Source organism: Aulonocara stuartgranti, assembly GCF_965226115.1.
Source record: "Aulonocara stuartgranti genome assembly, chromosome: 15".
In the NCBI taxonomy this organism is placed as follows: domain Eukaryota; kingdom Metazoa; phylum Chordata; class Actinopteri; order Cichliformes; family Cichlidae; genus Aulonocara; species Aulonocara stuartgranti.
Window position 1 is genome coordinate 19,242,828 of NC_138951.1, and position 24,573 is coordinate 19,267,400.

At 38.7% G+C, this 24,573-nt stretch overlaps 2 protein-coding genes and 1 long non-coding RNA gene across 5 annotated transcripts in view; 1 reads left to right on the forward strand and 2 right to left on the reverse strand.

Annotated features, from left to right (window-relative positions):
* LOC309688873 (exostosin-1) overlaps positions 1 to 24,573 on the forward strand; it is a 368,281-nt gene that overhangs the window by 233,716 nt on the left and 109,992 nt on the right. The gene's annotated exons all lie outside the window — the stretch shown is intronic.
* Positions 1 to 24,573, reverse strand: part of gnpat (glyceronephosphate O-acyltransferase) — a 302,570-nt gene that overhangs the window by 104,940 nt on the left and 173,057 nt on the right. The gene's annotated exons all lie outside the window — the stretch shown is intronic.
* Positions 10,517 to 15,221, reverse strand: LOC309688542. The gene is made up of 4 exons (XR_014271114.1): positions 14,494 to 15,221; positions 12,434 to 12,499; positions 10,966 to 11,043; positions 10,517 to 10,886 (listed from the first exon to the last, which is right to left on the reverse strand). It is a non-coding gene; the product is annotated as an uncharacterized lncRNA (long non-coding RNA).

Sequence of the window (24,573 nt, forward strand, 5' to 3'; positions counted from 1 at the left end):
ACGACCACGATTGTACCGCATTAAACCTGACCATAATATTAATACAGTTTCTCTATTAAAAAATACTCTTTTTACTCTAATCTTCATAATCTATATTAATAGATACCTTCTTATGATTATATCATAAAGACATCAGAGACATCATTAGCTGGCTGGGTTCCCAGACTGCTATATTTGATACATTTATAGTTCCCAGCAGCAGAGATGGGCTGTAACACGAAATCCGATTACTTTTTTCAAGCAACAAGTAATGTAAGGGATTGCTATTGAAAAAAACAAGTAATTTTATTACTGTTACTTTCCCACAAGTACGCTGTGTTAATGCGTTACTAAACCGTCGTGATTTTGTTTGTGAGAGTGTCTCATGACAATGCCGTATAAGCGTGTGATGTCCGTGACAGCAACAGACGTGTGTAGATCAAAAATGGATAATATGGAGTGCGGGAGAGAGTACGACCATGCAGTGTTTAAAGCGTGGACATACTTACATTACTTTGAGTTTGATTCTGTAGAAAGTGACAAAAACATTAGCGTGCGCTGTACACTCTGCTTGGGAAGAAAGCTTCTTCCTACAGCGAAAAATTAAGCTTAAAATCTGAGCAAACACCTAGCAAGCCGCCACGGGAATGTGAAATTCACAGAGAAATGTCTGGAACCCCCCACTGACATGGCCACCGGACAAAACTCCACCGCCCCACTCCTGCTAAACAGGTGGCAATAGATTTAAGAGCGACAGGACTTAGTGTCGCTGAATCTTTGATTTTATTTTATTTTTTGCTGTGTTTTACTTGCATCTATTTTAAAGAATGAGTGTAAACACAAAACATTGTTATATTTTATATGCTGGATTATGCAGAAAATAGGTTTAAATGTTAAAAAAATTCTTCAAGTCAAACACAGTGTTACATATAATTAAATCTTTGATTAATGCAATGTGCATGAAATTAAAAGATTACAACTCATAAAATGATTTTTAAAAAGAGGCTTTCCATTTGATTTGATTTTATATGAAGGATTATGCATAAAAATAGAATTGGGCTGAAAGGTCTATTGCTTTATTACTTATTCAGGTTGTGTATCATGTTTTTAAAAAAGTAACTAGTTACTGTTGAAATAAGTAATCAGTAAAGTAAGAGGATTACTTTTTTGGAGAAGTAATCAGTAATTAGTAATTTATTACTTTTTTAAAAAAATGACTTCACCAACACTTTTCAGTGTTGGTGAAAAGTGTTGGTGTTTAGGTGGGAGGATTGGGCTGTGTTTTTGATTGAAAACAATTGTGTATAGTTACTCTAAAAATGTATTGACATGTAATCAGTTAACCCTTTAAACCCTAACCCTAATTTACCCTTTAAACCAGGGGTGGGGTCCTGCAAGTTTTAGATGTGTCCTTGATCCAACACAGCTGATTTAAATGGCTAAATTACCTCCTCAACATGTCTTGAAGTTCTCCAGAGGCCTGGTAATAAACGAATCATTTGATTAAGGTGCGTTGACCCAGGGTGGTATCTAAAATCTGCAGGACACCGGCCCTTGAGGCCTGGAATTGCCCACCCCTGCTTTAAACCCTAGGTTAGGGTTTATAGGGTTAATGTGATAAAGCTCTTTAGAACACCATTTTCATTCATTTATTTTTTTGAAGGAGCACATTGTTTCAGAAGCACATGTTCAAACAGCTCAATATCTGCAATCTCATAAGCTACACTATACTGCCAAAGTATTCGATTGTCTGCTTTCAAGCCCATCTAAATTATAGTGCCATCCCATTCCTAATCCAAATGGTATATGATTCCAGCCCACCCATTGTCATTGCCTTACCACTAACACTGAACTGTGGAATATTTAGTAGCGAGTAAATTTCATAAGTGGACTTGTTGCATAGAAGCTTCCGCTTCGAGAAAGCGGAAGCGCGCCAAGCATGTGGCGGTCCGTGTTAGCCTAAGAGCAAATCCAAGCCGGCCGGCTTTCCCATCCATCCTGCTCTCTCGACAATAAACTGGACTACATCCAACTCCAGCAGACCACACAGCAGGATTTTAGGTACTGTTGCGTCTTTGTTTTCACGGAAACATAGCTCTCTGACAGAGTTCCGGATACTGCCATTCAGCTACATGGGCTCACCACATTTCGTGCCAACAGAAATGCAGCTCTGTAAGTAAAGTAAAGTAAAATTTTATTTATATAGCACCTTTCAAGATAAAAAAATCACAAAGTGCTTCACAGAAGCAGAAATGGACATACAACCTCAAACAAACAGAATCAACCAAAAGCAAGTTTAAACAGATAGGTTTTTAACTGCTTTTTAAAAGAAATGACTGAGTCCACAGATCTCAAACTCAAAGGGAGCGAGTTCTAGAGCCTGGGAGCCACTGATACATACGCTCTGTCACCTTTTGTTTTTAACCTTGTATGCTGGACAACCAGCAAGCCCTGGTCACAAGACCTCAGGGACCTGCTGGGGCAATAAGGAAGAAGAAGATCACTGATGTAAGTTAGAGCTACACCGTGCAGGGCCCTATAGGTCATGATTATAACCTTAAAATGGACCCTGAACTTGACAGGGAGCCAATGCAGTTGAATCAGCCGGGGAGTGGCATGGGAGTATTTTGGATACTTTGTCTGAAGCCTAGCAGCAACACTTTGAGCACCCTGCAGTCGTTCCAGGGAGGCATTACTAAAGCAAGTAAACAAGGAATTACAATAATCTAAGTGAGATGAAACAAAAGCATGACTAATCATTTCCAATTCGGAGCATGACACAATGGGACTCAGTTTAGCAATATTTCTTAATTGGTAAAAACAAGAGCGAAACAAGAGGGCCTAGATTTTTAACCACGAGGGGAACCAATTTCTCAGGAGCAAAGACAATGACTTCAGTTTTCTCAGCATTTATTTGAAGATAATTATCAGCCATCCAATCTCTAAAGGAATCAAAGCAGGACTGGAAGATTTGAACCTTAGAAACATCAGGTGGCCTAAAAGTGATATATAGCTGAATATCATCTGCGCAACAATGATACGAAATATCCGTTAATGAGCTAAGAAGTTGCAGAAGAAAGAGTAAATACAACAGAAACAGTAATGGTCCCAAGACAGAACCCTGTGGCACCCCATAGGCGAGAGAGCTGACAGAGGATCTGAACTTAGAGGTAGCCACAGAGAAAGATCGTTCAGACAAAAAGGATTTAAACCATTCCAATGCGGTACCCGATATACCCACCCAGTGGTTTAATCTATCTAACAAAATACAATTATCAACAGTGTCAAAAGCAGAGGTGCGGTAAAACTCGCGGTGGTGGCTTGTGTGTCTACATCACCCGAGAATGGTGCAAGAACTCTGTGCTAGTTTCTTATTAGTGCTCATCACTGGTAGAGTTATGACTGTTCGATACAGAACTTTTTATCTACCTCAGGAATTCACTGCTGTGCTCATTACAGCAGTGTACATCCCACCCAGCACTAACGCCAAAGAAGCGCTCTGTGAGCTGTACAGGGCGATCAGCAAGCTGCCGAACTCACACCCCAGTGGACTGTTTATTATCACTGGAGATTTCAACCATGCAAATCTTAAGTCAGTGTTTCCGAAATTCCATCAACATGTGGACTTTGCAAAAAGGGGGGAAAACGCGCTGGATTTAGTTTACACAAACCCAGCACATAGAGAGCGAAGTCCTGCCCCCACCTCAGATACTCAGACCACTTGTCTGTTATACTAATTCCGGCATACAGACTGCTCATCAGATGCAAACCGGTTCTAAGACAGGTCAGAACCTCTTCTGCAGGAGCTCTCTCTGCTCTTCAGGACTGTTTTGAGCACACTGACTGGGACATGTTCAGGGAGGCTGCAACAAATGGCGACCACACCAACTTGGAGGCATACACATCATCTGTGACCAGCTACATCAGCAAGTCCATCAATGATGTCAGTGTCTCCAAAACTATTATAATACACTACAATCAGAAACAGTGGATAACTGCAGAAGTGCGTGAGCTGCTAAGGACTTGAGACTCCACCTTTAGAGGAGGTGACAAGAGGGCCCTGGGAACAGCGAGGGCCAAACTGGGTTGAGTCACCAGAGCAACAAAGCGCATGGATGGCAGAAGAATCCACAGCCACTTCCAGGACAGTGGCGACATGCAGTGCATGTAGCAGGGCATCCAGGCCATTACCAATTACAGGAAGATGAGACCTGCCTGTCAGGGTGACCCCTTCCGCTGAACAACTTCTATGCATCACATCATTCTGAGGTTCAACGCTCAGAATGACGTGTTGGTGAGGAAGTCTACCAAGAGACAACCTCTCCCTGAGCACTGCTTCCATCCCAACGTGCCTCAAGGCCACCACCATCATCCCCGTGGTGTCCTGTCCAGTCCTCAGTGTCCTGCATCAATGACTACCATCCCATTGCTTTCACACCCATCATGTTGAAGTGTTTTGAGAGGCTCGTCATGAGGCACATTAAGACCCAGCTACAACCCACACTGGATCCACTGTAGTTTGCCTATCGTCCAAACCGGTAAACAGATGATGACGCCATCGCCACCACCCTACATCTTGCCCGCACCCTCCTGGACAATAAAGACATATGTACGAATGCTTTTCATAGACTTCATTTCAGGATTCAACACAATCATTCCTCAGCACCTGATTGGAAAACTGAGCTTGCTGGGCCTGAAGACCTCCCTCAACAACTGGATCCTGGACTTTCTGACGGAGAGACCTCAGACAGTCCGGATCGGTAACAGCATCTCCAACACCACCACAATGAGCACTGGAGCCCCTGTTTGCTCATCCCACTGCTGTTCACTCTGCTGACTCACGACTGTGCAGCAATGCATCATCAAGTTTTCTATTGATTCGACTGTGTTGTTTCTCATCAGCAAGAACAACAAGTCAGCATACAGAGAAGTGGTGTAGACTCAACAACCTGTCTCTAAACTTGAACAAAACAAAAGAGATGATTGTTGACTTCAGGAAAGCATGGAGCGATCACTGTCCACTTAACATCGATGGATCCTCTGTGGAGGTCATCAAGAGCACCAAATTCCTTGGTGTCCACCTGGCGGAGAACCTCTCCTGGTCCCTAAACACTAGTTCCATAACTAAGAAGGCCCAACAGCATCTGTACTTCCTACAGAAGCTGAGGAAAGCCCATCTCACTCCATCCATTCTCACCACCTTCTACAGAGGGACTATTGAGAGCATCCTGAGTAGCTGCATCACTGTCTGGTATGGTAACTGCACAGCATCGGATTGCAATACCTTACAGCGGACATTGAGGGCAGCTGAGAAGATCATTGGAGCCTCTCTTCCCTCCATCACAGACACTTATTGCACCTGCTGCATCTGCAAAGCCACCAGCATTGTGGAGGACCCCACACACGCCTCACACACACTCCTCACCCTGCTACCTTCTGGCAAGAGGTACCGGAGCATCCAGGCCCTCACTGCCAGACTGCGAAACAGTTTCATCCCCAAGCCGTCAGACTCCTGAACACTCAGGTACTGGGCTGACACATATGGATACCTTCATACATCAAGTGACTTTTTGCACAATACTCAGTCTTTTGCACATTTCTATTGGAGATTATGTATCGGAATTTCAGGAGCAGGACCATGCCTCCAAACGCTCCTTCCAGCTGTCATCTATATAGGGTTACCTCAGTTCTGCAAGCTGATCATTCTCGTTTACGTGCCCCACCCTCCCTCCCTCCTTGTTCTCCATTCTTTAATTTCTTCACTTCTATTTAGTACATGGGGATCTGCCAGGCCCGGGAGCCATCGGCAGTCCCCTTCAAGGCCTTCCCCAAACCGCAGCTCAATTCATGTCAAAGCATTCACTTTTACCTACTAAAATGCTGTCAAACCTAAAATGAGGACGTGGGCCCAGTTAGTGAATTGCACTGTTGTGTCTGCACTGTATCGTTCTGTTCTGTCTGGAGTGCCACTGCCTCGTTTTTCTTATGCAGTTTTTGCACATTGCACTTTATGTAGTCGTGTGTTGATTGTCTGTTGTTTGCCATATGTAGCACCATGGTTTTGGAGGAACGTTGTCTCGTTTCACTTTGTACTGTACCACTGCACATGGTTGGAATGACAATAAAGCCACTTGACTTCACTTGGAAGTGATTGAAACACCCGAATTTAATTATTTTTTTGTGTGAGTGAATACTTTTGGTGATATAGTATATTTCTGTGCAATTTAGCACACATCCACAATGAATGAATGGACTTGTGTATGGATGGATGGATTGATGTTATTTTGTATGAAACTGCCTATTAGATGTAAATACATAAAGAATTACAAATACAAGTGTGTTTCTTTAAAACACACATGCAATGAAGTGTTAGGTCATTTGGGGAACTGGTTGCACAATATCTCTTTATCATCCCTATGTAAATTATTGGAAATTAGCATATGCTGAGTTAATACAGTGGGGCAAAAAAGTATTTAGTCAGCCACCGATTGTGCAAGTTCCCCCACCTAAAATGATGACAGAGGTCAGTAATTTGCACCAGAGGTACACTTCAACTGTGAGAGACAGAATGTGAAAAAAAAAATCCATGAATCCACATGGTAGGATTTGTAAAGAATTTATTCGTAAATCAGGGTGGAAAATAAGTATTTGGTCAATAACAAAAGTACAACTCAATACTTTGTAACATAACCTTTGTTGGCAATAACAGAGGTCAAACGTTTACTATAGGTCTTTACCAGGTTTGCACACGCAGTAGCTGGTATTTTGGCCCATTCCTCCATGCAGATCTTCTCGAGAGCAGTGATGTTTTGGGGCTGTCGCCGAGCAACACGGACTTTCAACTCCCGCCACAGATTTTCTATGGGGTTGAGGTCTGGAGACTGGCTAGGCCACTCCAGGACTTTCAAATGCTTCTTACGGAGCCACTCCTTTGTTGCCCGGGTGGTGTGTTTTGGATCATTGTCATGTTGGAAGACCCAGCCTCGTTTCATCTTCAAAGTTCTCACTGATGGAAGGAGGTTTTGGCTCAAAATCTCACGATACATGGCCCCATTCACTCTGTCCTTAACACGGATCAGTCGTCCTGTCCCCTTGGCAGAAAAACAGCCCCATAGCATGATGTTTCCACCCCCATGCTTCACAGTAGGTATGGTGTTCTTGGGATGCAACTCAGTATTCGTCTTCCTCCAAGCACGACGAGTTGAGTTTATACCAAAAAGTTCTACTTTGGTTTCATCTGACCACATGACATTCTCCCAATCCTCTGCTGTATCATCCATGTGCTCTCTGGCAAACTTCAGACGGGCCTGGACATGCACTGGCTTCAGCAGCGGAACACGTCTGGCACTGCAGGATTTGATTCCCTGCTGTTGTAGTGTGTAGTGTGTCACTGATGGTGACCTTTGTTACTTTGGTCCCAGCTCTCTGCAGGTCATTCACCAGGTCCCCCCGTGTGGTTCTGGGATCTTTGCTCACCGTTCTCATGATCATTTTGACCCCACGGGATGAGATCTTGCGTGGAGCCCCAGATCGAGGGAGATTATCAGTGGTCTTGTATGTCTTCCATTTTCTGATGATTGCTCCCACAGTTGATTTTTTCACACCAAGCTGCTTGCCTATTGTAGATTCACTCTTCCCAGTCTGGTGGAGGTCTACAATACTTTTCCTGGTGTCCTTCGAAAGCTCTTTGGTCTTGGCCATGGCGGAGTTTGGAGTCTGACTGTTTGAGGCTGTGGACAGGTGTCTTTTATACAGATGATGAGTTCAAACAGGTGCCATTCATACAGGTAACGAGTGGGGGACAGAAAAGCTTCTTACAGAAGACGTTACAGGTCTGTGAGAGCCAGAGATTTTCCTTGTTTGAGGTGACCAAATACTTATTTTCCACCCTAATTTACGAATAAATTCTTTACAAATCCTACCATGTGAATTCATGGATTTTTTTTTCACATTCTGTCTCTCACAGTTGAAGTGTACCTCTGGTGCAAATTACTGACCTCTGTCATCATTTTAGGTGGGGGAACGTGCACAATCGGTGGCTGACTAAATACTTTTTTGCCCCACTGTACGTGCCATGCTGTGGTGACTTCTTTCTACACTGATAACAACAACACTTGTTGTGAGTTTGAAGTGTCAGAAGCTCAAAGTTACTAACAAAATTTACTTTAAAATTGGTATTCTTTAATATTTTACAACTAAATTTGGTTTCTATACCTGTTAATCACTTTCTAAACTTTTTTTTTTTTCCATCAACCCAATGATTATCGTAACCATTTAACTAGGTCAGGATGAGAGGAATGCTGGAGCCTATCCAATACATGATGAGTGTTAGGAGTACCACCTATGCAGGTTGCTAGTCTTTTACAGGGCCACAAAAGTATTTATTTTTTGTATCCTGCAGACTGATGTTGCTACTCAGCATATCAGAAAGCAATTTCACTCTAAAGTCTCTATGCCTATACCCTTTACACACCTCTTTCGCCCCTTACTCATCCTGTCATGTCCATACTATATATGTCAATAATGTCATGGTCCTGGGTCTTTTGACCCAGCGTTTTAAGTTTGAGTTTATTTTGTTCATTAGGTTATCTAAGTTCATTTGGTTATTTGACTCCTTGTGTTTTCTTCCCCTGTATTTAAGCTTCCCCTCACCCTTCGTGTTTCATGCTGCGTGTCTTATGTTATCAAGTTTGTATTATTATGCCTAAGTGTTTCTAGTTCTTATTATTTCCCCCTCGTGTTTTCAACCATGTTAAATCTCCCCTGCTCTTCATGCGTTTCATGTCTGTGTCTTACATTGTCAAGTTCTGGTTGTCGTGTCTAAGTCTGCATGTTTCCTGTTTTATTTTGAAAAGGGGTCTTGTGTTCTGTGCTCATGCGGTTAGTTTTACTCTTGCCTGTGCATCATTATGTTTATCCTAGTCAGCTGTTTCCTCATGTGTCTCCACTTCCCCTAATCACCTGCTGTGTATTTAAGTCCTCTGTTTTCAGTGTGTGATTGTCAGGTCGTCTGTTGTCCACGCCATGTTTCCTATGCCATGCTTCCAAGTTTCTTGTCTAGGTTTTTCTTATTGTTTGTTTAGATTTCCCAGTTTAGGTTTGTGTTAATTTTGCTTCAGTTTGCCTTGCCCTTTGTTTGTACCTTTTTTTCCAGCCATATTAAACGGCTCGCTTTTTGTTAACATTCAAGTTTTGTTCCAAGTTTTGTTCCCTGTTCCTTGGAGTCTGCATTTTGGGTCCTTTTTCAATTCATACAGTCTGCCCTCGCCAGACTGTGACAAATAAAGTTATTTAAGTAGAAAACATTTCTTGATTCTGAAATTCACTTTTGAATAAACTTTTCAAACATTTCAAGATTAACGTTTGTGATCATTTTCAATGAGCTTGAAAAACAAATACATTTGTAATAATTTTGTGTTGTAAAAAATTATGTATCCTATGAAAATACTAGGCTTGTGGTTTGGTTTATGGCAATGGAGTATAATGGACTGGTGCAGATCAGGTTGTGATGTCTGTCTTCATTGTTAGGTTAAATCCAGATTTGTCAATTTAAAATTAAAGCACCATCCACCTAAACAGGCTTTAAAGTGGGCTTGGAAAACAGGCCTAGTAGCCCATGTAAGATCTGCTTATAACTTGCTAAATGCAGTTGGCTTAATCCTCAAAGAGCAATAAACCTCAGAGTAGGAGCAGCAAAAAGTCATCTAACACGGGCGACCATGGCTCAGGGGGTTGGGAATCGCATCTGTAACCGGAAGGTCGCTGGTTCGATCCCTGGGCTCTCTGTCCTGGTCGTTGTGTCCCTGGGCAAGACACTTTACCCTACTTGCCTACTGGTGTTGGCCAGAGGGGCCGGTGGCGCGATATGGCAGCCTCGCTTCTGTCAGTCTGTCCCAGGGCAGCTGTGGCTACAACTGTAGCTTGCCTCCACCAGTGTATGAATGTGAGAGTGAATGAATAGTGGTATTGTAAAGCGCTTTGGGTGCCTTGAAAAGCGCTATATAAATCCAATCCATTATTATCCATTATTATTAATTACTACATGTAGAGAAAGGACAAATCTACAATCATTACCAATAAAAATTACTGTATGTCATGTTTTTAAGTGATTCTTTCCTCTTTGCTGCAGTACCATACATTATCCAAAACCTAACACAGTGCACTCACAATATAGTTAAAACTATAGTTTGTCAATAAATGGGATATTGAAAAAAATTACAGGGAATAGTAGAATATTCTTAGTAATTTCTAAGTTTACTGAGAAACTCATAGCCTTTCCTTCCACTACTTCACAATTCAGCCCATCCCTTGTTCTCTGTTGAATTCCTTTAATGTGGTGTTGGAGCAGTGGAAAGTGGTTTGTTTGCAGTAATTTTTTACAACACTTTCACCAGGATTGTTGCCACAGACAACACATGTAGATGCATATGTCAGACGTTGGCGCATAACTTCAATCATCACTATAGTACCTCATTCACTGATAGTAACACAGTTATTGAGCTAACTTTACGATTGTCACCTTATTTTGCAAAAAGATTTTAATACAAGACACAGAAGACGTTTTGTCATGCTATAAGCAAAATTTATTTAGCAACTGACATATGACCAAATGGAAAGCATCAAAATTTCTTCAGCAGTAAATTCAAGTTAAGCATATTTTCAAAAATGGTTGGAATTTTTTTCCAGCGCTTGTTTTGTTATGTTAAGATAAAGAGCATTTCTCTTCACACGCACATATCTTCAGTGAAGTCTTATGTCTAGTCAAATTCCCGTTGAAGCAGCTGTTTGTAATTCTGTAAATCAGCCTTCATGGACTTTACCAACTCTTTGGCTTTTTCTTTTCCCGTAAACCTAGCCAAGGGAAAATAGGTTCCACATCAAAAGACACACACACACACACACACACACTGAGTGAGAGAGAAAAACATATATAATCATTTTTGAATCTCTAACGTCATTTGCGCTTGAAATATATTGATTTCTTACCTTTCCAGAGATTCACAGCCAAACGCTGTGGGTTGGTGGAGATATTCACCTGTTGTGTGGTGGTAGTCTGGTACATCTCTTTATATTTATACAGGGGAAAGATTAGTAATTGTTTAATATTTTTGCTCTATTACAAAATATAGGTCGTATTCGTGCCATTCTAGTCTTAATTGTGAAATCAACATAATTTCAGAGGGTTCCAATCCCTCACCACTTCTCTGTGCTCAGCGTTTCAGTTTAACCCAAGTGAATAATTGATTTGTCAATAGTTAATTAAGCACAAAGTCATTTGACTGCTCTTCTGCTGCTAGGACCCAACTCTTCACTTCTTAACATTAGTCATCTGTTTTGTACTGTTGAAAATAAAATCATAGTTTGTTTGCTATGCAAACATTATTTATGTTTTACTCTTTTTCTGGATTTGGGGGTTTATGTGTGTATTTTCCTGCCTCTGTTCTGTAAATAAGAAGAAAGTATCAGAGGCACTTGTGTTTCTTTGAAATCAAACTCAGTTTGGCTTCTTCAAATGACTCACAGCTCCAGATTGATTTACTTTGCTTTCTCAAGCATCAGATTTGATGTGGCTCATGTATGGATATAATTATTATGAAACTGTTAAACTGTTTAGTATTTTAAACTCTGAATTAGCGATATCAAGAGATAAAGGCACATATGTGTACCTCTTTCATGCTTGTCATTTTATACCTGTGCCAGTGTAAATGGTTATGTGCCTTTTTACTGTGTTCATGTGTCTTTTATCAAGGTACGTATCGCAGTATTAAAGAAACATATGGTGTGAAGTAAGTACTAGCTGGTCAAAATATGAACTGGTGATGGATGAATGGATGATCATTGGATATATGAATGGAGTTAGGGTATGGACTAGATACCAAATTATTTATTCTGTTTAGTACCCAGTGTATGTATTTTCATTTATTGTGTAAAATCTAAAAGAAAGTCCAACGAAATAATACAAAATCTAAAGACAAATGTAGACATAGTCTTCAAATGGAAGAAAGAAGGAAAAAAAGTAAATGCTCTAACAAGAATCAAAAACAAGAAGTAGGAGAGTGTAAAAAGTGGCAACAGCACTTAAGACTGGACATGGGATGAAAATAGTAAAATATATTTTTTGTTTTCTATGTTGTACCTAGAAATTAAAAAAATAGGTTAATGAGTTTTTTAATTTTAAAAAGCATTCCAACATTTAAAATTTTTTTGAAATTCTGAAATTAGCTGCACATAGACCTTGAACATGGGCATCACAGTGGTACAGTGGTTAACACAGTTTTTTGTGTGAAGTTTGCATGTTGCATGTTTCCGTATTTGTGTGGGCTCTCTCTCGGGTACTCCAGCTTCCTTCCACAGTCCAAAGACAAATTATTGGTGAGGTTAGGTTAATTGGTAATTCTAAATTGAACATTGTTGTGAGTTTGTTGCAGCATAGACAGTGATTTAGGCTGGTGACCTGTCCAGGGTGTACCCCGCCTCTTGCCCTGTGATAGTTGGGATAGGCTCCAGCCCACTCGTGACCCTGATAAGGATAAGAAAAGAGGATGGATTGTGTAGTGATTTAAAACCATTTCAGAGATCTCATTAAGATCAAGGTGGGCCTGCAACTGTAAATAGATCCTTTTCTCCAGAACTTTTGAAAGAAAGGGAAGCTTTGAAATTGGCCTGTAATTAGCCAGGACAGTTGGGTCCAGATTGTATTTTTTAAGAAGAGGCTGAACTATAGTTTGTTTGAAGCATGATAGGACACAGCCTGTAGCAAGTAGTGATGGGAATTCCGGCTCTTTTTAGAGAACCGTCTCTTTCGGCTCAGCTCACTAAAAAGAGCCGGCTCTTTCGGCTCCCAACCGGCTCTTCAGGTTGTTTTGTTGCTTTAATTAATTTATTATCATCAACAATATAAAATTCTGCACAAAAGGAATTACTAATGTAAAAAAACCCGTGGTTTTATTTATATGTTTATATATAAATAGGGTGGCCCCTAGAGACAAAGCAGAGAGAGAAAGAGAGCCAAGGACAACAACAAAAGACAACACGTCACATTAGAAAGGTATAGTAATCATCCACAATTATTTTCATTTGTGGATGATAAAGGATTCAGAAAGTTTATTCATGCAGTGAATCCTATGTATGCAATTCCAAGCAGGAAAACACTCTCGCAAAAAATCATCCCTGGCCTATATGACAGAAAATGTGCATCTTCTTTTTGTTTTGCATATTTAAATTTATATTTTATTGTATTGTAGTTTGCAGTGTTTTGTGTTGTTTCACTTTGAATTTGTTTAAAAGGAAAAAGCTGAAAATTTAAATAGTTAAAAGTTGAAATGTGAATAGTTGTTTTTTGTATTTTATAATTTATTTATTACATTTTATGTGGAGTGAATAAATAAAAGTATATTTATGGTGGCCCCTAGAGACAAAGCATGTACAAATTTCAAAGCACGTACAAACTCCAAAACACATTGCTAGCATTAACTGAACTTCCAAAACAGAGCTACCTACATCACTTAAATTACACAATTGAAAGCATATGTGTACTGTTTGTGTATTTATACACAAACACTCATATATATTCAAATAATTAAAAAAAAAAAGTTCATTTGCCTGTTACTACCACATACCAAGTATGGTCGTTGGTACTTCCTGGCTTGTGTAGCCACTAGGCTTCTGGAGCATTTCCGTTGTGTTTTGGAGTTTGTACATGTTTTGGAGGTTTCACGTGCTTTGGAGTTTGTACGTGCTTTGTCTCTAGGGGCCACCGTAAATATACTTTTATTTATTCACTAAAATGTAATAAATAAATTATAAAATACAAAAAACAAAAAACTATTTACATTTCAACTTTTAACTATTTAAATTTTCAGCTTTTTCCTTTTAAACAAATTTAAAGTGCAACAACACAAAACACTGCAAACCACAACACAATAAAATATAAATTAAAATGGAATTGGAATTGCATACATAGGATTCACTGCATGAATAAACTTTCTGACTCCTTTATCATCCCCAACTGAATAATTGTTGAGGATTACTATACTTTTCTAATGTGATGATGTTGTCTCTTGTTGTTGTCCCTGGCTCTCTTTCTCTCTCTTTCCCTCCCACTCTGTTCCTGTGCTACTGCGAGTGTAACTACCGCCACTCCCCCCTCTGCTCAACGCAAGCACAAGGCTCCCGTGCGGAGTGAAGCGAAAAAAAAGTGCAAGAGAGAGGTTGAGAGAAAGAAAAGAGAAAAAAAAACCCAACACGGCTCCCAATCCGGTTGTTCAGTGATGACGTGACGAATCCTACTTCCGGGCCTAAAGTACTCTGCGTTTAATATGGCTTTTGTGTTGTTAACATGTTTAATGTTATGTATTTTCTTCTATTTGATCTCAAAAAGCTCCTAAAACAGTCAGTGATCACTGTTGACCTCCCTCGGCTTTTATTACCGCTAATCATTTATTTAAGCTCAGTTTTTAAAACCTTTGGATGTAACTACAGCCCAGCCCATGCAGCAGTATATGAATGACTAACCTCGTATTGTGGATGGATTATCTCAGTTGTTCTCCTGGCTGAAGTTTGGTCCTTTTACAGCATCCTGCCATGCGATTACATTTGTTCCTGACCACCGAGAACACTCACGTTAACTTTTATCGACTGGAAAAAAAAGTTAGCTTGTTTATATTATGCTAACATAGCTGTGTCGCTAGCGGTCACGTAGCACATACCAGCTAGCTCAACTTCAGTAACCCTACAAACGTCACTGCTGTTTAGTTTTCTGTCTTCATTCATGCTGGAAGTGATAACAGAGATGTACGTTTTAATTTGTTTCCAAAACCCCGCAGTCAGGACATGCTATATTGTATTTAGATAGAAGCTAGCGAGCTAACTTCCTGCTAACTTATAACTCCGTTAAATGTCATAAATTCCGTTTTCATGGATGCCTGGATGTTAAACTCAATTGTTACACCTGGTAGAGCAGAACGCTGATCATTTTATTAAAGATGAAAGACTTTAGACAGTTTTTCAACTCTCAGTAATGCCATAGTGATCGTTTGATATATGGACCTGCAGCAGAGTTTAGGTCCAGACACGGCTAGTGACGTCAGACTGAACAATCGGATAAGGATCCGGCGTTCACTTCAAAGATCCGGCTCTAAGAGCAGTTTCGTTCGCAACCGTCACATCACTAGTAGCAAGGGAAGTGTTCATTAATCTCTGATTAAAAGGCCCAACAGTATTAAAAACATTTTTAAGCAGACTTGGGGGAAGACAATCAGATTTGCAGAACTACCATAAACAAGTCACTCAAGGAAACAGAATCAAACTGCTCCAAGACAGCTGAGCACATAGGAGGAACACTGGGGTCTGAGGTAGTGGCCGTTGAGACATAAGATTTAATAGCTCAAACTTTGTCAGCAAAAAGTCATCGCGCATACTTAGTGAAGGTACAGCTCCAACATTATCACATGGATTAAAAATACGATGAAAAAAATTAAAAAGTGCCTGAGGTTTGTGACTATTTGTGGACACTAGGTTTGAGACAAACTGAGTCTATGCAGTGTTAACAGCAGAGAGACAGTTCCTAAGTATCTGTAAAGAAACATAAAACCTATGCTTTTTCTTCTTTCTTTTTTTTCTAACACTTTATTAAAGTATACAAATCCCCTCTCAGCATGTTTGCAATCATGTCTAAGGGTGCAAGTATGTAACAGATGGTAATAATCTCCTTGTTTATGAGTTTACGTTTTCTCTTAGAAACCAAAGGATAAATAATGTTATTAATGAAGTTATTAAATTGTACAATAGCCTCCTTACCAAAATAAAACATATAATGTAACTATTTTGTTACATTGTGAATTCTGATCCCCACCATACCATTTTCAGAATATCATTTATATATTTGGATAGATATTTATATGTATTGTGGAATGAACGAAATAATACACACAAGTACATGCTTACATGATTGTGTGGCATTTTTGATCTAACCACACCAATGAAATTGCAAAGTCTGTGCTGTATCGGTATTAACAGCTCGATTACTTCTCCATAGTCTATTTCCTCTGCTCTTGCAACACAGAAAAACCAACAGTGAACAAGTTAAAAATAAGACGGCCAAAAAAGGGAAATGGTTGTTCTTTTTCACATCTTTTAACTTAAATATTTAAACTTTTTTATTTTAAAACTCTTTAATGATTAACCACAGTTATACATATTTAAAGTAATAAATTGTCCCATAATCCTAGAGGCAAATTGGTAAGTGATTTTTTTAATCTATGGTTTTAGAGATTCTATACTTTGAGCTTTTTCTTTTTAGTTTTTTTAGTTTCGTTTTTATAGTTTAGTTTGGCCACAGTAACATTCTCCCACATAGGTGAGATACTGCTTGCTTGGTGGAACAGTTGAAAAATGAATAATGTACACTTCAAAGAGACAAAAAAGTAGCTTATGAGCAAGTAGTAGTACTTGCTCATTTTCAGGTGCAAACCCAAAACCACTTAGGGAAATTGGGCTCCACACAAAATAGAGCTTCATGTGCATCCAACGTGATCTCTGTGGATTTTATAACAGTACTCTCTTTAAGGTGGTTCTGTTAATGTGATAGCAGAAACTGTGAGATGTGGTCTTAATGTTACATGGAAGACCAATACCATCTTTTTTTTTTTTTTTTTTTTTTTGTGTCCCGTTTGGATCTTTAGCCATCAGAATTGTTGTCTTAAGGCCAAGAAAGATGCCAAGCGGATTTATTTTACCAAGTGGATCATCATGGCCTTGCCATATTGGTCCATTTGATTGACCTTTATTATAATTATGAATTTATTTTATTTTCAGTTGCTACAAACGGGACAGACATGACTGGGGGATAGGACAGGGAGAAAGAATGAAAGAAAGAGAGGGAGAGAAAGAAAACCAAAGGGGAGAAGAGACGGTGAGAAGGGGGGGAAGAAAAAAAAAAACAACAACAACAAAACACCTGGGTCACCTGTATGGAGAAAAAAAACAGAAGAGAAAGCAAACAACAAAGAGCAACATAATAAAAAAAACAGCACCATCACAATAAACTAGCTAGCAGTAGATATCAGTAGATACTAAATAATAAACAATATTGTGCAGCATGCAAGATAGACAGCGCACAATGTGCTTTGAGGCAGCAGCCAAGAAAGCTGTAGTCCGCGTCTGTGAATACCCGTGTGTACACCTGTAGACCAATACCATCTCTGTGAGATCTAAACAAACTAACAGGCAATAAGGACGGACAAAGTGTGATTCTGTGTCTCCTTTGCCCAATAATATAATAATAACAATCATATTGAGGGTGGAAGAACATAGATTAAAATAAATAAAATATGAGAACCCATAAATAGCACTCAGCAGATAATAATGAGAAAAATAAGAAAATGTAAAACTACGTTTATTTAACAATTTTATTCAGTATTATGGGTGGTAGTTGTAATGAAGGTTATGTTTAATTTCAACAAGGGTGTTGAGGCTGCTGGTCTATTCTGTACATCATTTCTGCTTTTCCATGCTGTTAAACTCGATTTTGTCATCATCACTATGGGCCAATCATTTTCTCACCTACCTTCTGCAAGCCAGTCAGCCTCTGCTCCATTTGCTTTACATGTTAGTGCTCTTCTATTATTCTGTCTTTCAGGGTCTCATTCAGGATACCCACTGGTCCCTTATCCTGTCTAATTAGAGATCATCCAAGTTTCCGCCTGCTTCATCTCTGCCACCACTAGTGTTTAGATTCTCAGTGGTTCTTGTCCTACTTCCTGACATTATTGTGCCTTTATTGGAGTCTAATCACATCAATCAAACTTGGTTCTTCAATGAATTATGTGCAGAACATTCAAGTAAATCTCTCATTTTATATATAGTACCATATAAAATTATGTTTATAGTGGTCATAGTAACAATAAAAAATAATAATATTTTTTTTTTTATATTTTTGGTGATATGCAAGCCTCAGCCCCAGGCTTCTGGTCCAGACTAAGATAAGTCAATAACGACTTCCAGATGTAATTAAATACAGGTACAGTGCACCTGGAAAGTATTCACAATATTTGACTTGCTCCACATTTTCTCTTGTTACGGTCTTACTCCAAAGTAGATTGCATTTTTTTGTTTGTCTTTTATGCACAATCCCTTAACAAAGAAATCAGTTATCAGCAGACATATTGGTATGGAAAAAAGAAACAAATGTTTTTGCAGTCTTTACTTTGTGAAATGATTTTAATGCAAGACAAAAAAGAGATTTTAGCAAAATTAAAAAAATGTATTCAGTAGCTGACATATGATCACATTGAAGATGGCTAGATGGATAAATAGATAATGCACTGAACATGTTAAAAACATGAAAGAACGGAATTTGTTTTCCAGGCATGCATTGAAATGATAAATAGAATATATAAAAATCTATATTAATAAAAACACATGTATAAACTCATAAAGTGTGGAGGAATACATATGGCCCTGAGTCTATGAAACTCACAGCCTCATGGAAGAAGCTGCATCTCAGTCTTGTTGTATGGGCTTTCAGGCTACGGAGCCTTGTGACCTAGGGGAGGAGGTAAGGGAGGGGTAAACATTTCACAGTCAGAGTGGGAAGGGTCTCCCATGCTGTTCAATGGACTTATTCTGCATCTCTTAATAGAAATGTTCTAAAGAAAAAAGGGAAGCTGCTGTTGTTTTAGGGGGTGGGTTTCAGCACACTTTACAGTGCCTTCACCACCCCATGACAGAAGGAAGTCAGCACAGCGCCAAGAAAGCCAGCCTGTTACAGCACCTTAAAAAATCAAGCAAACAAACAAACAGCAGTTGATGAGCTTTCTGAATATTACTGACTGTATTTGTAGCCCATGTGAGATTGTTGGACATGTGCAGTCCCATGTATTTCACTGTGGTCAAATTTTTGTTCGGTCTGCACTTCCACAGGCCCCGCTGGTTTAGAGATTATTCCCGTTAATGAAGCAAGACGAACAGCTCAACCGGTTTCCACATGCTACCAAGGGGAACCGGACGGCAGCAGTCCTCTGCCGTTGGTGTCAAGCGAGTCCAAAGAACCAGCTTCCCCTGCAGCCTTTTATTTCTGTGGCACACAGTTTACACAAACACTCATTGTAAAACCCCCATGTGTATGTGTTTGTAAGTGCGTGTATGTGTATTCATGTGCACGTGAGTGTGTGTGTATGTGTTTGGGGGTGCGTTTGTGTGACCTCTTGCTCACCAAAGGGGTCATAAAGCCAGAAAGTTTACTAAACAAGAAAACAGAACCTTCACATAGGATGTGCCTATAATAAAACACTACAGCCTCCCCCACCATTCAACAGGGTGGGAAGGGGGTCAGAAACAAAGGAATGTCTTTGATCATACAGTTTGAACCAAGACTTACAAATTTAAGTAACACAATGACAACATTTAACAATTTCAACTTAACATTTTTGTAATCCATATACACAGACATCATCAAGTCATTAGACAATTACTAAAGGATCCTAAGATTTCTGTTTTTCAAGTATAAAATATAGTAGCATAGCCTTTAGAATATTCTCATAGACATTTTCTGGTCTTTAAGTATGATAACATGAAATACAATTGTGTAAGACACGTAAGCACAAATATTTCCTAGTTATAGTTATAGTTCCTTAGTCATGTTGGCCACAGTTGATGATGACTAGTCAATAGTTTAATGTTTTTCTCTCTCTTTCATGAATGGATTTGATGAAATTTTTCTGTTTTTATTTTATTTTATTTTTTTACTGTTTGTTTTGTAGAAATTATCATTATTATCATCGACATATAATTATGATGAATCTGTATGCACATAATTTTTCACTGTTTGCATTTGTTTGTTTGTGCAGCTGTTAACAGAAAATCTCTCTTAAAGATTTCCTGTGTTTTTTTATTTATATAAAGAAATATCTGCATATGAATATCCATCTATCATAAAATTATAAGATGATGGATGATGGTTTAAAAGACTGCTTTTTTTTATTAGTTTTGCCTTTTTGCCAGCAAAGAATTTGTGATTTTTAGTTTACATCCGCCCTGCATTGTGGGTCAGCTCTCTGCCTGCCACATGTCCTGCTTCACATGACAATTAGTCTAGAACTTTTTTAAAGATATGAAATATTGATAATGTCTTATACTGATAAAACCTCTCAAACTGTCCACTTTATATTTACTTCCAGCTTTATTACATCTATATCTTCTTAGAGCCTGTCATGGTCCTGGGCCATGTGGGCCCAGTATTCTTAGTTTCTTGTATTTTTGTATTTCGTTCCTTATTTAGGCCATGTTTCCTAAGTTGTCCTGTTGTGGTGTTCCTTATTTGACTTCCCCTTGTGACTTTTATCCCCTGTGTGCCCCTCTATGTATCTGTGAGCCCTCATCTCCCCTCCTTGTTTCATTCCATGTTTCCCCAGCCCACTATGCCCGTGCTCTCTCTCCTCCTGTTTGCACCTGTGTACTTCCTGTTTTACTTTGACAGTCTCCCGTCAGTGTTGTTTACTCCTGCCATGTCTTGTTATGTTTATCTGTGTCAGCTGTGTTCCCATGTGTGGCCACTTCCCCTGATCATCCCTCTTGTGTATTTAGTCTCTGTGTTTCATGTAGTCTGTGTCGCGTCGTCTGTGTTACCACCCCCTGTGTTCCGTATCTCCAGCCATGGCTTTTTCTTAGTTTATGTCCAGTTTAGGTTTTCTGTTTGAACTATTACCCTTATACTGCCCTCGCTCTGGTTTGTTCTGTTATCAGCCATAATAAAAGGCTCGCTTTTGTTTAATCCACTCCTGCATCTTCGCTTGTGTTCGCGTCTGGGTCCAACACACACATTCCCACACGGTCTATCTCCACGGACCGTGACAGAGCCTGAAGCTGTATAACTTTAAAAAATCTATTTCCAAATTTTGAATGAATTAATTTCAATAGTTTTTAGTTTATATGAAGTCATAAGACATACGCACATACATGTATGACTTGTATGTGTGTGTGTAGCCAATTGCTTTTTTTCTTTTTTGTTGTGATGCTTAAACGAGTTAAAGTAACTGTTCTTTCTTGTTTAAAAGATGGTAAAACTGAAGTTGGTTGATGTTTTATATATATTGCAATGTGACTTAAGTTAACCTATTGAAACAAGTGGATATAATATTATATAATACTGCATTATTTAATATAATTGAGCACAAATTTTGTCATTACAGACTACTATCGAAGTGGTAAGCCAACTCAGAAATGTATTGAGATCCCCCCCCAATAATCAGACCCAACCAATATAAACCCCCCCAATAAAATTATGAATTATCTTGCATAAATAGGCTGTTTATTTTCTTTACTCATTTCAGTTATTACCAGCAAAAGGATTCCTTATAGTATCGTTTTCAGAACATTATTTATACCGTAACAGTATGAAAAATTAATTAAATTATGTACTAGTATGATTAAAAACTAGAACATTTGGTACTTTTTTATCTTTTATTTTGGGTGGTGCAAAGAGTACACTTTTTTGTGGTTTGTGTAGTGGTTTTGATCTTTATGCAGCAATGACGATGCAATGTCCTTGCTGTATCAGTATTAACAGCTTGAACACTTCCCCATGCTCTGCTTCCTCTTCTCTTGCTACTCAGAACCAGTGTCAAGAAAATTCAGTTATAGGATGAAAAGGGGAAATAGCTGCTACTATGTACTTTTTGGCTTATTTTTCATGTAAACTTTTGCGACTTTAGAATATTCTTCAATTATGAAGCACAATTGTCCATCCATTCATCCGAATAATATATAAACATACAGTACGTGCTGACAACCAAGTTTGTTTACGTGTGTGTGTGTGTGTGTGTGTGTGTCCAGTCCCAGGTGGATGACCTCTGTTGAGTTACAGTGTTTTTAATTATAACATGTACAAGTTAAATCTAATTATATCAGTATTATATTATGTGTGCAGAGTTAGTATTGCAGTAAATATTAATACAATAATCATTGTTGTGCCCTTTTTTACTTTTCATTTAAATTTTTTCTGACTTACAACCTATATCTCTCTTTATATGTTATATGAAAACCTGACAGTGTCCCCAGTTAGAGGGCCCAAATTGATCCAAAGATAAAAGAGCTATCTGTTTAAGTTGATACCTCTCTGTCAATGGCCCTAACCAAACACACCTTATTGATTTTGTTTAATTGAAACATTTCCAGGTAAAAACTCACTGCCACATGAGGAAATGAAGCTCCAGAAATGGAAACGCTACACATCTATCCAGCCTGACCTCTGGGCATTTTTTTCAGTTGCAGTTCTAAGCTCGTTCTATCTGTGTGACAGAAGAGATTGTAAGATGTCTGAGGTCTTAATGTTATGTGGAATGCCAAGCAACCAGAATCTCAGGAAAATCCTAACAAGCCAAAAGACAATAAGGACCCACGAGTTGGGCGTTTGTGTTTGATCCTGGTGTAAGCCCCCTTTCTGCTGGCTCTGTCAAATTGCACTTTACCACAAATGTCTAAGGAGGCCAAGAATTCACAGCAACAGCTAAAACTGAACTAGTAAAAGATCCTCTGGTTCTTTGGCACTTTACTTTGTTTAAGGTTAACTCTTTTATTGCTGGTTACCCCTTATATTATGGACTAATGATATCGCTTGAGCTAGATAAGAATTACTGACAACTAATGAGTAATTTTTGAGTGAAGCATTCACTATTTAACGTCATATCAATCAAACTGTGTAGATATTCAGTATATGTCATACACGCACGCACAGTATATGCCTTGTCTTCAGAGTCACAAAAGCTACAGAAGTGTTATTGTTATCAGTGTAGGCAGAGATCACCACAAGAAGACAGCATTACACAGCATTATGTTAATTGGTCTAAAGGCAGACATCAAAACCACAGCTAAAATGGTAAAGCAGTGTTGTGCAATGAGTTCCCCAAACAAATTTAAATGTCAGTAATGAAGTCTAAATGGAAATCAACTCTTCTAACCAACTGCAATGAGTTGCTAACTTTATAAATAATCTTCCCCAGAAATCCCACAGAATAATTACACAGAAAAGTAGAATATTGTCATTTTTGAGAAGCCTGAAAGGGAAATGTTTCAAATAATTATGAAATAATTATCAGTTAATTATCGACTTATCCGCTGTTTCAGTTAAACCCAAATATACTGTTACTAGCTTAATGTTTAACATCTTAAAAGGTCTTCATATCATTTACATGAAAAAAAGTAAAAAAGTATTCCATTTGAAATATAGTGTAGAGCCCCATGTAAAATACTGAAATCTAATATGAGAAATATACATTATTGAAATCAACTACTAAATATTCTTTCTTTTTTTGCCTAGAATTGCAGCATTGGCCTCACTCTTCCTACAATAATAAAGCAAAAACTTATTAACTGACTACTAACTCATCTTCCTCTAGCCTTACTGTCCAGTGTTAATTTGCTACATTTGGTTGACAACCTCGCGATAAAGAAAACGAGCACTTCACATGAAATCAGCCTTGAGTATGAGCTTTGTGAGGCATCACAGGTTGGTGAATTTAAGAAAGAAAAGCTTAATCTGGTTCAGGTAACCATGTTACCATTTGTTTTGAGTTTAGAGCTACTCTATGGGCTTGTTTGTGCTTATTAGATTAGTTTGTGCAATTAGAAGAGCAAAGCTATATCAGCTGGGTATGCTAGAGTTTGAATAGTGGATCTGGTATGCAGACATCTACACATGGAAATGACAGACATTATAGAAAGCCTGAGTGAACTGTTTAGTGACTTTCTCTGTCTTCCAAAGAAAGCTTTTCAAAGTTATTGTTGTTATTGTCCCCAGCTCTCTAATAACAATGAACTATCCAGCACACTTATGGAAGCACACTCTTGTGCTCTTGTCCTTTCATTACAGATGGAGTAGTGACTCTCTGCCTGCTCTCAGCTGGGTTTTAGGGGTTCTGATGCCACTCACTGGCTATTGAATAATGACCCTGAGAGACCTGGCTTTAGCCTAATCCCTACTTGAAAGCTATCCTTCCTCTAATTCAATCCCTCACTGGAGAAAGACGAGTGGCTCATAACACACATACACACCTGGATTAATGCAGCCAGACTTGACCGACTGTTCGAGTACCACAATAGAACTGCATAATGGCACAGCTGTCAAAGAAGGATGTTACATTTAAAACATGAAGGACACGTCCTAAAATTTTGAAACATTTTAGTTGATTATAATAAATCCAGAAGAAAAGCACAGATATGTGGCTTCAGTCTGATTTTATTATGTATTTATTTCTTGGTCACTGGGTTTGGCCATTAAGAATTGTTTTTAAATGTAAGAGTGGCAAATTATTTTTCTTATTTCTGGTTTATTTCTGGTCATTTGAGAGAACTCCACTTTGTACTGTTAGATATAATGTGTAAGATGCACGTTCCATGATGTCATTTTAACATTAGAATCTATCAGATCAATTTGCATTTGGAACCCTCACCTTAAACTAGCTAAAACAGAACATTAGCTAAATTAACAGTCTTAAAATGTTTCAAAAGAACCATCGGGGCTTAATTTGGCATTGTATTACACTAGTGGAAACTATGAATATGTCTCTGTATTATCAGAATAATTCTAGCTTCCTTAAA